This window comes from Apus apus, chromosome 4 (genome assembly GCF_020740795.1).
Source record: "Apus apus isolate bApuApu2 chromosome 4, bApuApu2.pri.cur, whole genome shotgun sequence".
Lineage (NCBI taxonomy): Eukaryota > Metazoa > Chordata > Aves > Apodiformes > Apodidae > Apus > Apus apus.
The window spans coordinates 55,998,104-56,013,717 of NC_067285.1; the positions used below are offsets into that span (position 1 = coordinate 55,998,104).

At 37.8% G+C, this 15,614-nt stretch overlaps 1 protein-coding gene across 1 annotated transcript in view; it reads right to left on the bottom strand.

Annotated features, from left to right (window-relative positions):
• Positions 1-7,017: 7,017 nt before the first annotated feature.
• The window catches only part of ANAPC10 (anaphase promoting complex subunit 10), a 178,608-nt gene continuing 170,011 nt past the window's right edge, over positions 7,018-15,614 (bottom strand). Inside the window, exon 6 of the transcript XR_007889338.1 lies at positions 7,018-7,121. The gene's annotated coding sequence lies outside the window, so the exon portion shown is untranslated. The remainder of the gene's footprint in view (positions 7,122-15,614) is intronic.

The window sequence follows — 15,614 nt, forward strand, 5'->3', positions numbered from 1 at the left end:
TGGAAGTAACTTCTTCCTTATGCCCCATCTAAGTCTACCCTCTTTCAGCTCAAAACCATTTCCCCTTGTCCTGTCACTACAGGCCCTGTTAAAAAGTCTCTCTCCACCTTTCCTATAAGCCCCTTTCAAGTTTGAAAGGCCGCAATAAGTTCAGCCTGTCTTCACAGGAGAGGTGTTCCAGATCTTTGATAATTTTTGTGGCCCCCCTCTGGACCTACTCTAACAGGTCCAAGTCCTTCTTGTACTGAGGACCCAGAACTGGACCCGTTTGGGTCTCACACAAGTGCAATAGAGGGAGACAATCACCTATTGGCCAGATTTCTTTGTATGCAGCCCAGGACACAGTCAGCTCTCTAAGCTGCAAGCACACGTTGCTGGCCCACATCTAATATTTCATCCATCAGTATCCCTAAGTCCTTCTCTACAGGGCTGCCTTCAGTCACCCACTCTGTATGGAATCTGGGTATTGTTCCATCCCAGGGGTATGATCTTGCACTTGGTTTTGCTGAACTTTCTGAGATTCATATGGGCCCAACCCTCAAGTATGACAAAGGTCCCTCTGGAGGGAACTTTTTAGCACATCAGCTGCATCACTCAGCTTGGTGTCATCCACAAACTTGCTAAGGGTATACTGAATTCCCCTGTCTATGTCATTAATAAAGATATTAAAGAGTATTGGTCCCAGTACATACCCTTGAGTGACACCACGCATTGGTTTCCATTTGGACATTGAGCCATTGACTATAACTCACTGGATGCAACCATTGAATAGTCCATCACATCTATATCTCTCCAATTTAGAGGCAAGAACGTTGTGGGGGACCATGCCAAAGGCCTTACAGAAGTCCAGATGGGTAACACTGGTAGCTCTTCCCTTGCCTGCTGATGCAGTTACTCCATCATGACAAGATTAGTTGTACGCAATTTGCCCTTGATGAAGACATGTTGGCCATCTCTAATCTACTTTCTCTAACATGTTGCATACTGTGTTGATGTTTTAGTTAAGGATATGCTACCTTCCTCTTAATTTAACACAACCTATGGTACTCAGGTATGTGATACCATTTCCTAGCATAACACTTCCAGGAAATGTGACTTTCAGGTAGAAAAATTATCTGGCCACAAAGGTTACAATATCCACTTTTTCATTGTGCTGGGAAACTACAGAGTGTTCATCAGCATTACTGTAAGGTTTTCAGTAAACAATATACAGTTATAATACACATCACTCAGTAATAATCTTTGATAGTCAATGAAGGGTGACTAGCATTTTAGAAATGCTGACGAAGCTACTAAAAAGATCTTTTATTTTGTAAATTGAGTGCTTGCACATACTGCAACTGAACAGTGACATTTTTATAGGACTGTTATTCCAGTCATGCCAGTGACTGGTTAGATTCTGCCTGTGGCTTTGATTTCACTAAATCAGGGTAAAAACTCAGAGAATAAATTTCTGCTTGCAAACATGAATACAAGCAGCAAAATCTAGACAAAAACTTAGGATACTGTCACAAATAAAATGTAAAAACTTTTACAAACCACAGTCCAATGGGTAACTATGACACAAATTCCTCTAGTTGAGCACTTTCTTCCATCCAAACAAGGAAGAATTTAATCAGTATGAACCATACCCTCTTTCAAACCCATTGGCTTCCTAGCACTTCATTGTCTTACCCAGATAGTTCTGCATCCTGCTTGAAATTACATTAACAAATAGTGTGTGTCTGGTACCCTCAGTAAGTTGGTTCTTCTGCCATTTTCACCGCTCCTGTTTTTTCTTGTCCAGAATAATCACTGCTTGTTCTCAGTTCTGTGCTAATTTTCTGTTTTTCAACCTGCTCCAAATACTTGAGGCAGGTCTTTATTGCCTCTGATTCACATATTTTCACACTTCATCTATGACTGCATAGCTTCCTCATCTTATTTCTGTATTTATTGCGTTCACTAGCCTCTCCTTATCCTCCAGTGCTATTTCTCTCTCCATGAACATTTCCAGAGACATGCACCCTACAACTATTTCATAAGAGTATTTAATAACTGTAACTATGTTTTGCCTCTACTTAAGTTTTATCTATTTTTAAGCATGCTGTCCCATTGCTTCTGCAACATTGTTGGTTGTAACTTTCAAGTAAAATTCAGTGTCAGTAACTAATAATTTGCCACAAATAATCGAGCTTCTCTCTAAGTTAGCTTATGTCTTAATTCCTTCAGTTGTTGTCTTTCCTTCCTCTTTTCTGACATCATCTGTCATCTCTCAGATGTAAGACATTAGCAAAGAGAAAGGAAAACAAAGAGGAGTGCAGGATAGTGCAGTAAAGTGTACAGAGCAGAAAGAAAAGGGAAAAGACAGACTGCAGAATATCAGAAGAAAACTGGGGGCGGGGGGTGGGGGAGGCGTGTTGGAAGGAACACCAAAGGAAGACATGGGTAACTCAGTGTGAAAAAAAAGCTGAGTGTGAAAAGGGAAAAGAAGGAAAAGGAAAGAAAGAATTGGGGAAAACACCATAGCTAGAGATAGGATAAAGAGTAGACAACTAGATAGAACAGACAAAGAGGAGACAGAAAACAAAGGAGATTAATCGAGACCCAAAAAAAAAAGCCCTGGGGAGATGATCTGTATCAGAAATAAGGGGGTTTTTTAACCAAAATTGGAGATGCACAGTATAATGGGGAACATTAAAGAACAGTGTAGAGGGCTTAGGACAATAAACAGAAGAAATATTTTAAATAAATGAGCACAGAATGAATACAGCAGTTGTGCTGCTGTACACTCTAAACTAGAAAAGGCTTGTAAGTTATGAACATTAATCCAGTTTCTTTAGAATTACAAGGTAAGCAGAATGCTAAAAGGTATTAGCATAAAACTAAGATGTTGTATTATGGCAGGTTTTTTTCCACTCTGTGTTCTCTGATAACTTCATGTGCTACAGTATATTGAATAAGGATACTAAAAGTAGCAGAGCTCTTGGGTACATGGCTCCTGACTGCTTATTTCAGCCTTTTGCCAAGCTGTAGTCTGCCTCATTCCTGCTAAACTTTATAAATATTTTTAATGGAAATGGAATACACATCAAAAGATGTGATATTATTGTTTTATGAGGCACTGGTTAGACCTCATGCTTAGTTGGGCTCATTTTGCTACAGAAAGGCTTTTATGGTACAACATAATAGACTACATGGGATAAATTCAGCTTTTGAGATAATTACTTATGAGGAATTGCATGTTGGCAGATGCACTGATTTTTAGTGAGGCATCCATGTGCATCTGAAGGTAGAACAGTTTCCAACAAAAAGAAAAGTGCAAAGTAGCCAAAATAAATCCTTGGAAATTATACTGTAAATTTGACAAAATATACTTGGTTCTTATAGTGCTTTCAATGCACAGTGCTTGATTATTATTATGCTAATCTTGCATAAAGGGATAAAGATATAGTGACTTCACAGAGGTCACTGATAGAAGTCAGATGCAAAGTCAGCAATGATACCATGAATTAGTAACATCAGCATTGTGGAAGCTGATTATTAAAATTCTCATTAGCTCAAACTACCCTGAGGCTTAAGAACAGTTTTCCTGTCACTCTGTCTTTTAATTTGACAATGTAGCCAGGAAAAACAAAACTGGTCTAGCATTTTTAGGGACAGGTGCTAGCTTCCACTTGTAGCATCCTCTTTGCAGATCATTTTGAAAAGACAGCTAGTCCTTCTAGACATCTAGCTGTGCTCGAGAAAAGGGATGGCTAGTGCCAATATGTCTTCTGGGTGGACATGGCACAACAGCTGGGCTTTAAGCATGGTTATGTACCTGAGAAATAGGTGCTTGTGAGGACAGTGAATGCCCTTACAGGCATTTCCTAGCTTCTCCTTGGCAAATGCAGCAGGCCAGATGGAACTGTTCCTTGGGCTGCCAGTTGGACCACCCTGGTTTGTATCAAACAGGATTTTTAAAAACCCAAGGGAATGGAAAAAGTCTGAAAATTAGCAACTGAAAATAAACAGGAAATGAAGGCTGAACTGTTTCACATTAAGTGCCATAAGTACATGAAATAGAATCATCCAGTTAAAATTATCAAAATTATGAATTGAGTTAAAAAACTGGGAATAGTGAAAATACTGACAGTACAGAACAGAAAGGAAGAGTTATATTTCATTTTTAAAAAAAATTAAATAAATTCTAAACAACTACAGCTACAACAATGCTATCACTAGAGCCCCACATGGATACCTTCCATGTGAGGTAAATGAATGTTTCTAGACAAATGGAATTTTGAAGCTTGGAAACATGTTAACTTTAAGGTCCCTGTAACCTCCTTTAGAATTCCTTATTGGAGTAGCTATGGTCTGTAGCTTGAATTTTTTATTTCTTTTAAGTAATAGCTTTGAGATATTAAGACCTAGACCAAGCACCAAACAGAAGTTTGTATTCTATCTTTTGTACCGCATAAGCATGAGCAATTAGATAGGTCAAAGTTACTGCATAATATCAATAACAATACTTTACTAGTTATCCAGGATCAGTTCTTCAGATGTAGTGCAGATATTTTTTTCCCAGTGGATATAAGATGCTATCAGTAGGTGAGGGCACATTCTTTTCAGTATATGTTATTTAATGGAAACATAATGCCAAAGAGAAATAGCACCACCTACAAGTTGATAGCACTGTTTAAAGCTGAAAAAGCCAGAGAATCTCTCAAATAGTAAAGGGCACAATTCTCTATTGCCAAAATAAAACCTAGATGATCTACCCATCAGAGCCTTGCGGTAACAGCCTTTTCCTCCTGCAGGCTCTGTTGCTGCAAACAGACATGAAACTGCTTTCTGACCCATCCATTTAACACTCACAGCAAAAAACCTAATACAGAAAATAAAGAATAAACACACATTATTTACACAATTTATCATGTATGCTAATATTGAGATATCAAGTAGAATTCTACAATATGCAATTCCTTTTGGATCTCACTCATCTGAGAGACCTTGAGACACTAAAGGCTGTGTTTTCTAACTTTGGAGTTTTACACAAATGCGGGCACTGGAGCACTCTGGTTATCTAAACAGTTCCCCAAAATATTTAAACACAGTGAAGCGCAATCAAGTCTTATCAGATAGATTATTAAGTAGGACTTGCTGGGATACTTGAACTGCTAACCAAAACAACATATGAAACACATGGGAGCCTTAAGAAGCCTTCCTGCTCTGCAAGGTAAATTCCACTGAATTAATACCTCATTCTGGGAAACGGGTAGGGGAGGGAGGAAGCAACAAAAAAAGAACAACAAAAAGATGTATTTCTTTCCTGCAAGACATATGGAATGTGAAGCATCCAAGACAGCAAACTGCAGAAGTATCACTTCAGAGTTCTTTGGTTTTGTTGGGTTCTCCCCAGAGTTAAGACCAGCAACACAGTCAGAATCGTTGCTTTCTGCACAGCATTGCTAAGTCAGCACTTTTTTAGGTGGCTTTCTCTGAAGTGGCACTGTAAAAACCATCTCTCAGTGATGGTTTTTATGTAACAAAGCTCTTAAGTTTGCAGGTGAAATGGCACTAGGTTAATTTTTTTAAGTCCCAGTGATACAAGTATCATCTGAAAATGATACTATACTTTTCTGGCTTATTCTGCCTTAGTAGAAGTAACAATATTTCTGTATTTGGAATTCAAAGTAATGAGAAGACAGTAATTCAATGCAAGAGAAGCTGGTTAGCAAAGAGGACATCATAAGGCCATCTAACATGGTGGGTAGAAACAGCAACTTGCTTTAGTTGGCAGGCCACCCTCCTTTTTTTTTTGGTATTAAAAGGCCACAACACTTAAATCTTCTAAAATGATAATGTACAAGATAAAGCACAAGGCATTTTGGGTTTGTTTTGTGGGTATGTATTTATGCCTTTCAAAGAAAATAACACAGAAAGACCTTGGGGCAGATTCTTAGGTAGCAGAAATTATCATAACAGAAATCAACAGAATCATGACAGTTTCAAAGAGCTGATGAGCTTCCTCTTCTCTTCAAGTGCATGTTGAATGAGGCCAGAAAAGGATCACTGAAAGTCCAACCACAGAATTTCCAAGCCACAGACATCAAGGATAAAAAGCTGCGTCTGCTACAGGTTTTAGCAAATATGCTCCTGGTTTTAATGAAGCTCAGCTATTTTTATTTACTTTTTTAGTTGCTAGAGCATGGACACTTCAAAAGCTTAGATTTTTTTCAGTTTTTCTGTAACTTAGAAATTCTCCATCTCTGAGTGAAATAGTGGGCTTGTTTTCCGTTCCCAAATTTAAAGTTTTCCTTAAGACCTACACAATCAATAATAAATGAAGCAACCTGTTAATTTAAAAGTTCTCTGTTGTGGTGGGGTTTTTTTATAACATGTCACCTTTACTCATTTATTTAGAACTATTCATAGGACAAACCCAGGCAATCACCATTCTGAATATTATCTATAGCTAAGAGTTCACACCAGAGGTCTCAATTGCTACCTACAGCTATTTAATTTAATATTAGAAAGAAGCATGTATTTTCTCCCTATACAACAGTACACTAATAAATGTTCCTTCTACAGTCTCTATACTTCCACAGTTACTTTAAAATTTACTCTAATATTACTCTATAGACCATTTTAATATTAATTAGATGACAAAATCAAATGTAGATTGCTACTGTGCAGGGCAACATATAAATACATGTAAAATACACATAGGAAATTAAATTCCAAGGGACCTAAAGTAAAACACTAGAGATCTATTAAACCAACATCCGTAATAAAGATTCTTAAAATAATTTAATTCAGCTTTCTGTTTCATTCATCTGCCTCATTCCAGTATCATCACTGTAGTCAGTGAATTTCCAAAAGATAGGTGAGGTGATTCAGACACTGTTCTAGCCATGTCACTGTGTGAAAATAAAATTAATTTAGATTGACATTGTACCAGAAACTCAAAATAGGTTCTGCAAATCGTGTTCTGTAGAAATACCCATATTTTTGAGAGTCAACAAAAGTTTTTTAGTGAAAACTAATTACCCATTCTCAGTATGAAACATCGATGGAGTTGGCGGTGGAATCATACTTGGGTTGCAGCACTCCTCACCATCTCAGCCAAAATTCATGCAGCCAAGGGTGTTGGCTACCTGTAAAACAGTGATATCATCATTTCCAATTGTCTCCTTTCTAAAGCTATGTAAACAAAATCATAGCATTGACCAATACAGCTCTTTGCAAAGCTGTATTTCCATGAGCAAAGCAAATTCAAGAAATTGCAGCTCCAGAATATTTTATATGCTTTGAAAAGGTAAAACTGTAACTATGAAAAAGAAGATGTTTTTATAATTCACTTGAACAGCAATATTTGCATATTCATGTGCTTCTGACACATATTGATGCAACAGAACTTCAGCTCTTTTCCATCACAAGAAATATTTCATCATGTTTATGAATATGCAGACTCATAAAGCATTAAACCTATATGACAATGGATAAAATCTCTCAATTTCTGTTGCTTTATCCTAAAACAGCTAGTCAGAGCAATTGATACCAATGAAAAATGCCTATTTACCACATGTAATAATTCAATAATATAAACTGCAGTGACACAGTTCTTTTATTGCTTGTAGATTGCTATACACGACATCTTACACGCCATATGAAGCAATGAAACATCATTCTCATTCAAACATTATAGAAAGCTCCAGCACAGCCTCGTTAAATAATTTACCAAGAAGATCCTGTGTTGTGTTCTTAAATGCAAGAAAAATGTCCCTTTATAAACAGTACTTAGCACTTTTGAAGTGCTTTGCATTTTTACAATATTCCTCAAACAAGCATGTAAGTATTGTGCATATTATACAAGTAAGGTCACTTAAATGAACATCTTTCTCTAATAAAATGTAAAAAATGTTTTGTCAAACAAGAATCACAATACAGAATCACAGAATTGTTAGAGTTGAAAGGGACCTCTAGAGATCATCTAGTCCAACTCTCCCACTGAAATAGGATAACCTAGAGCACAGCACTCAGAACTGCATCCAGGCAGGTTTTGAATATCTCTATAGATGGAGACTCCACAACCTCCCTTGCAGCCTGTTACAGTGCGATGTCACTTTCACTGTAAAGAAGTTTTTCCTCACATTTGAATGGAACTTCCAGTGTTCCAGCTTGTACCCATTGCTCCTCGTTCTGACACTGGGAACTACTGAGAAGAGCCTGTCTCCATCTTCCTTGCACCTACCCCTTAGATACTTGTATACATTGATAAGGTCTCCCCTCAGCCTTCTCATCTCCAGGCTAACAAGTCCCAGCTCTTTCATTGAATACATTAAATGATTTCTGTTTCAGAGATAACCAGAAACCATGGCTTCCTTGACTGTGCAAAAGTTAAGTGGTATGTGAACCAATTTTATTGTTCTATCAGTGCGTGACTGAAAATATTCTGTATTAATGTAATATTAATAACAAGTATAAAATTAAACATAAGTAAGTAAACAGATACTGCATACATAGCTACCTAACATCTTTGCACTCATAAGAAATAAAGTCTCAAGGTTTTGTAATGCTGAAGTTCAGAGTCAACTGCTTTGTTTAGGGGAACCTGTTCAATGGGTTCTAGATCAAGCCACAATGGAGAGGATAAAGCATAGCTTAAAGAACCTTGATTTCTTTATTCACTTTTCCTTCTCTACTGCTAATTGCAATCCATGATTTTTTTTTCTGTTTTTCAGTGCTAGCCTCATTTTCCTTTTTTTCATAAATTTTCATTTTCTTCAAAAGTATCTTTACTTAGCTCTACCTATCTATGGATCAATGCTGCCTACTTTGAGAAAGGATGTAGAACACCATAATTAAAACTTTAAAATGTTGCATCTTTTCACAATTTTCATCTCATCCTAACAGCCATAGGCAAGTGAATCTCAAGAAACAGTGTGGAGTCCTATTTGAGAAATCTCTAAATAATCAGTAAGAAAGAAGAGAATCACAGGTCTGTTTCCCCATTAAATTTCTCTAGAAGCGTCCTATCTGTGCCCTGCATGACTCTGTCCCTTAGGAAACCAGAAAGATAAATACTTTCTGGTTTATTATTATTATGATTATGAGAAAAATCATAATTACTATGTTATCACTTGAAATTACATTCTTAACATCATGTTAAAAATTATTATTTAAACTTTCAAAAACTCTGCCTCCTACCCAAAAATACTGGAAACCTTAGAATTACTACCTGTCCACACAGCTCTGTCAAAACAATTTAATTCTGCAGACTTCCAGACTAGTTCATTGATTTCTTGGTACAACAGCACTCTCAGGGAACATACAGCTGTCACTTAGAAGTGTTTCCCAAAGTTTTGTCTGTACAGATTACCTACTCCTGAGACATAAAAAGTGCCCTTGATGTTGAAGTTCAAACCCTTTGGAAAGCCATGCTTGGTGGAGCGATACACAAGCCTCCCAGAAGAACTGAACATTCGGTGTGAGGTTATATGAAAAAACATAGGTCCAGAGAGAACAACCCACACAGTCCCTCTGCTCCTTCAAGCTGCCAGCATCACAGGATTTGAATGTCTTCAGGGCCTTCTTCCACATACATTCAGTTACATTTATCATAAACATTTTCACTGAAAGTACAGTGCTAGCATCTCAGACTACATATTAGGGAAAAAAAATGACTGCTGGAACAAAGTATTCCATTGTGAACAATCAACTGACCCTTGAGTTTCCAAAGAATGTTGAATGGCAGTAGAAACTCATTTGACTCCTACCCATACTTGACTGATTTGCTAGCAAAATTCAATAAGCAGTCCATGATACACAAACTGTCCTGCATATTAATTCACTAAATATCACTATTCTAATGGATGGGTCTGAAAAACTGTTCCTGATTATCATACTTTATGGAAGTCAACACTTAATCCACTGATTGCTGTTTCTTATCTGATATCTACAAACTCGTCTCACACACAGAAAGCAGTCTGTAACTTCATACCATCCCTGGAATGCTGTGATTGCTGTTTAAACAATTGTTTAGACCCTAATCTAAAAAATTATAGGGAGCATTGAAGAGGTTAAAATTCCAGGATCATGGCCACTTTGTATCACAGTTTTTGCCAGAATCAGAACCGAACCTCTGCAGAAAGGGTTAACTGCAGTTTGTTTATCTCATTCTAGTCTGCAATGACCATTCCTTTGGAAATTAGGGATTCCCTCACATCTGTAACAAATTACGTGGAGCAGTACAGCTCATCCTTAAAGTTCATTTGATAGTGATTGTAATAAATGCCTTAAGGTTAGGATGGACTTCTTACCTCCACCACTTGATCATACACAGAATTTCAAATGCTGTAGAAGCCAGGCTGCATATAAAATTCTGGGATTGAGGACAACTCACCTGGAGATTAGGGCCGTTACTGTTCATATCTCACCACAGGCAGACTGCATCATACAGAAAATACTACTACCTAGCAGGGAAACATACAATAGACTAAAAGAAGTTTTCTATTAGAGCTGTCCAGGAACAGATGGTCCCAGCATCTGCTATTGTGTCTCCTTATCCTGGTTTATTTATTTATTTATTTTTAAATATGGTTTGGCTTTAAGTTCAGTAAAAGTTCATGTGGCATCCCCATCAGTTTACATCTTTATCCAAAGATAAAGGTGTACAGGATCTTTTTTGTTCATGCATCTTACTGTCAAATGAAAGAAATTATTCACACATTGCCACCTGTGTGTGAACCTACCACCTACTTAGATTTATTTCTCACCAAAGTTAACTGACTCTTCATCTCAAGGTTCAGAAGAACATACACAGTCCAACCTGTCTTTGAAGACTACATTTCTGGCAAAATAGTATCAGTCTGCAGAACCAAGGAGTCCCAAAACCTGAAAGTCTGAAAGGGCTCCATGTGGATAAAGTAGCTTTATGACCACATCCTAGCCAAAGTGGAGTCTACAGTTGAGGACTGCTGGACTGCTTTTTATCTAAAGGTCAACTATTGTAAATAACCTATGATCCACATACTTGAAATTTGCTCAGCATCACAGGAGTGTAAGGGAGGGCATGCAGGCCAAACTCAGTCACTTCGATAATGGGTTCACAAAAAACAGTCTCTGGAAGAACTAGCTGATTACAAAATCATCTATTTCTTCCAACTTTTTCTTTTCATGACTGGGACTCAGACTCTAGATTTAATCCTCTCCACACTGATCTCAGTTGGTCAGGATTTAGGCTGCTCACAGCCTGCTTCCAATGCCCCTTCAAGGCAAGAAAGAGAAAAAAAAGTTTCTAAGGGCAAAATTTGTAACTGCAGGTCAGTGCAGGCTAAACTGACACTTCAAAACAACCGCACTATGTATGCATTACACTGGCACAGAGAAGACAGCCTAGAAGTGCACATGAGCCTGCAGAAGCATGTAAGATGCCAGAAATGTGAGGCAGCTTTCTGCACCATTCTGAAGTAATTTAACACAGGGCAAAATTACTGATTTTGAGCATGCTGTGAGCATGAGGCACACTGATACTCTCCTCCATATGCCGTGGTAGTTCTGAGAACAATGTGTCGAGAAGCATACATTATTGAGATGAACTCACTACTTCCTGAAAGATAAATTATGCTACTGAATTAGATACAGCTTTCTGAAAGCTGCATTACACGTATGAATTAGACATATGCTGTTCTACGAAATTATACAACAATGGTTGCTGACTCCATTGTTATTTTCCACCTCTGAGTAAAGTTTTTTCACTGTTTGGAAAGTAGTTTGGAATAGCACAATTAATATAGCGTATATGCCCTATATGCAGCAATGCTGTACACGGCACCCTAGCAAATATTGCATGAAAGCTACAATGAAGAATTTCCCAAAGCTCCCATGTAAAATATGAATTGACTGATTTATGTAACAGAGTGAAATGCACATGCACTACATCAGCACAGAGAAAAACTGTGGAATCCTCTCTGACATCCCCATCATTGAGTAGCTCAGAGCAGAGTTTCAAGACTGCTCAGTTTTAAGGCTGCCAGGCTACAATTTCCATCCCCACACTTAGCAGGCAACAAAGAATACTAGGCCGAAATATCTAGCCCCATTATTTAGTTCTGGCATGCACAATATCACGTATTCAGAAAGACCTTTATTCCTTCAATAACAATTACAAGCATTTCAGAATTTCCTTGATGGCATCTTATACAAATTGCTCCAACAGCAAGTTAAGAATGCTTCAAACACTGGAGCAAGGGATAGTATACAAGTGGCTGGTAAACCACAGTAGGCAGTGGAGTCACTACATTCCCTGGTTAAGAAAGAAAGATTTTCCCACAGCAGCTTCCTTTGTCTCTTTGTTACACACATAAACAGAAACAAGCTGTTGAGGTGAATTACAGCAGGTAGTGAAAGTGTGCAGACCACAAGCAAGAGGGCCTCTTGAGTCTTCATTCCCTCACAAAATGGTTTACTTTATCTGTCTTCTAGTTAGCCTAGCCTATGTTGCAAAACTGAACACACGTAACTGAGGGTTTGGCGTTTGTTAGCAGCTGATGTGATGTGCTAAAATAATCTGTAGTTCGTATTCCCTGATGGGCCAATCAAGTGGAGTTAATATCAGTTCAATACTGCTTTTGTAACCAGAAGGGACTTAGGCTTTTTTGAAGTCGTGCTTAGAGAGCAGACGCGTTAGTTTACAGTCCCAAATGGTCCAGGTGGCTTCAGCTGGTTTAGAGGATTTCTAAGAGCCATGGGAAACTCTGTGGTAAAGGCATACCCTAAAAACCTGTCTGTGACTGTCTGGGTACCTATTTTCCCATAAAAATATCCTAACAAGTCCTGTTCATTCATGTTATACCAGCTTTCACACCTCGTTTTTGTGGTATAAAAAGACAAGCAACATGTTATTCTCAACCCCATGAAATGATGTGGTGGTGTATAGAACCAACCAGAAATGTTCTGACCAAACAAAAAAATCTGTTACATCACAATCAGAAATATAAGCAAAAATATAATGGTTTTATAAACTTCTGACTAACCACAAGATACTTTAATGAAACCATTCCACCAGTTTTCCTTCTTCATTACCAAGGGAGCTGCTACAGCAAATGAACTTGCAGAGTTCACAGCTGTGGGGAACTCCTGCCATAAAGACTGTCCTGGAGTCAGGGTTTCCTGATATTTCAGCTCTCTGCCTTGAGGCCACAGGAACCCTAGCCCCCGTGATGCAGCAGAGCCAGAAAAAACTCTCAGCTTCACTCTAATGGGACTCTCAAGACAGTGGGCTTTCACCCAAAAAAAGCCAGAAGCACAGGAGCCCAGACTGCCAAACCTTGAGATTCCTGCCCGAGTTCTCGTTCCAAATTTCCAGATTCCTGGGTCTCTGTCCATCTAGTTGACAGAAAACAGGGAGATGGGACCTTTAAGTTTCAGGAGCCACAGCTAATGCAGAAACCTCAAAGCCTGGAGTCTCAAGCTCAGATTCACTTCAAATTAATTTCAATTCAATATCTGACTGCTTTTTTCTACTTTTCTTTCTAAATTAATTAAAGTGTTTGTTTCAGAATTGAATCTGGAAATGGAACTCTGATTTTGAGATCTACAGTGGAGAATCCATGACTGTTTCTTACTGGTCTATGTCACAGAGTGTCCTCAACAAGAATGTAGAATCATAGAACAAGAATATCTCAAGTTGGAAGGGACTCATAACAATCATCGAGTACAACTCCCTGCTCCTTGCATGACTACCTAAGACTGAGAAATAAAGTAGAATCACTGGCTTCACAGCACATCCCACAGTTTAGAAAGAGTGCTTGAAATAACAAGCATAATGTTACAATGGACTCAGTGAAAAGTCTAATGGTGATGTGGTATTTAGAGGCCAGCTAAAACAAACGCAGAGCCACTTTCCAGGACTTGAGTCCACCTGCTTCACCTAGTTTAAGTGTCCATGTGAAAGTGAGGTGACTGCATGTGAAGTTCTTCTGTGAGTCACGAGAATATGTTAAGGGGTGCTGTCAGACAACACCCATTGGGAGTTTGGGAATAATTCAATGATACTGCTTGCATCCATCAAACCTGCTGCCATGAAATCACTTTGCCCAGCTTCTACTCCTATCTGCAAAATCATATGACAATTAGAGTTTCCAAAAATGACACTAGCTGCTACACAATACTACACATTTCCTCTTCTGTTCAAACTACTGAGGAATTCACTAAATTTAAACTTTAAAGCAGGTTTCTCGGTGCAATTAAATTCCCTTGCAAAATATATATAACTAAGAACAGACATAAAATAATTTGAGAAATAAGAAGTGCATGCCACAATTAGCCTTACACTCTTTGAAGAGTATTCTGACATTTAATTCACACGATACAGGTACCATGACGTACCACGATATGGATAATAACATAGATAATTAAAGTAATTGCATAAATAAGCACAGTCAGCTTATCTCCTAGGTAAAACTAGAAAAAAATCTAGCTACATGCAAAAACTGTAGTAGCAATACCTTCCTTTTTAAAAGCTTTCTAATTCTTTCATACACAATTGCATCGTAAACCAAAGATTCTCATCTACCTCCTACATACTTTGAAATTACAGAATTTATTAAACTCTTTTATGGCATTACCATGTTTAATAATTTCTACTCATGAGCTTCATATGACAGAATCCAGCTTGCCTTAAAAAACCCTGAAGTTGACACTCTGAACTGGCATTATCCAATACCAACCTTCACTTTGCATTATTTTATAATCAAAATCTTGTATTAACCACCTTGAAAAAAATGCTTTGTTAAAGAAGCCATCGTGTACTTTTAACGTTTGGAAAGGAACATAAAATTAAATCAGGTCTTCTTGCACAAAACCCCAAGAAACAGCAATTTCTATTCAGACGTTTTAAAAAACATTCAGCCTTCTTCAAGCCTTCCTTATACATCTTTGTATCATTCTGTCACTGCAGAGCTTGAAGTTTTGAGCACTTTATATTATACAAGGTCAACAGTACATTCCACAGAATTTCTGGGAAATGTCTCCATCATAGATCTGTGTAAAATTTCTATGTAGAAACTGACCTTCTCAAACTGTCAGCTCTTTCTTAGTTTAGAAACTTGATCTAAATCCCATTTCAGGAAATCATTCTCAATTTAATTAATACACCTCAAATTCACCTCCTCTGAGAAATGGTACAGGTACACATAGAAACGGATATTTATGCAGGCAGCACTTGAAGGAGGAAGAAAGGTTATTTACTAATAGCTGTATTACTTTAATCATATAGATTTATATTCCTCACTTCCTCTCTCTTTCAGAAAGACAGGAACTGCAAGGACTGGGCTACAACTGCTCAACAGAAATTTTCAGTGAACACTTGTTCACTGTTTTTCAACAGGGTATCTGCCCCAGAGCCACTTTTTTTCACTGAGTTCCAGTTTCCCACTTCAGCAAGGGAGATGCAGAGAGGAAGTATGCAATCTACTTGAAAAGTATGAGCACCTGCCTACACAGGGAAAGTCTTCCAGCTGTGTTCTTTTGCCAGTACAATTCTGCCCATTAATAAAAAAAATAAAAGGGACTTTATTCTGCTACCAATATTCTGCTTTATACTGGAATAACTTTTATTTCAGAATAATCTATGTAATAATCCAAAG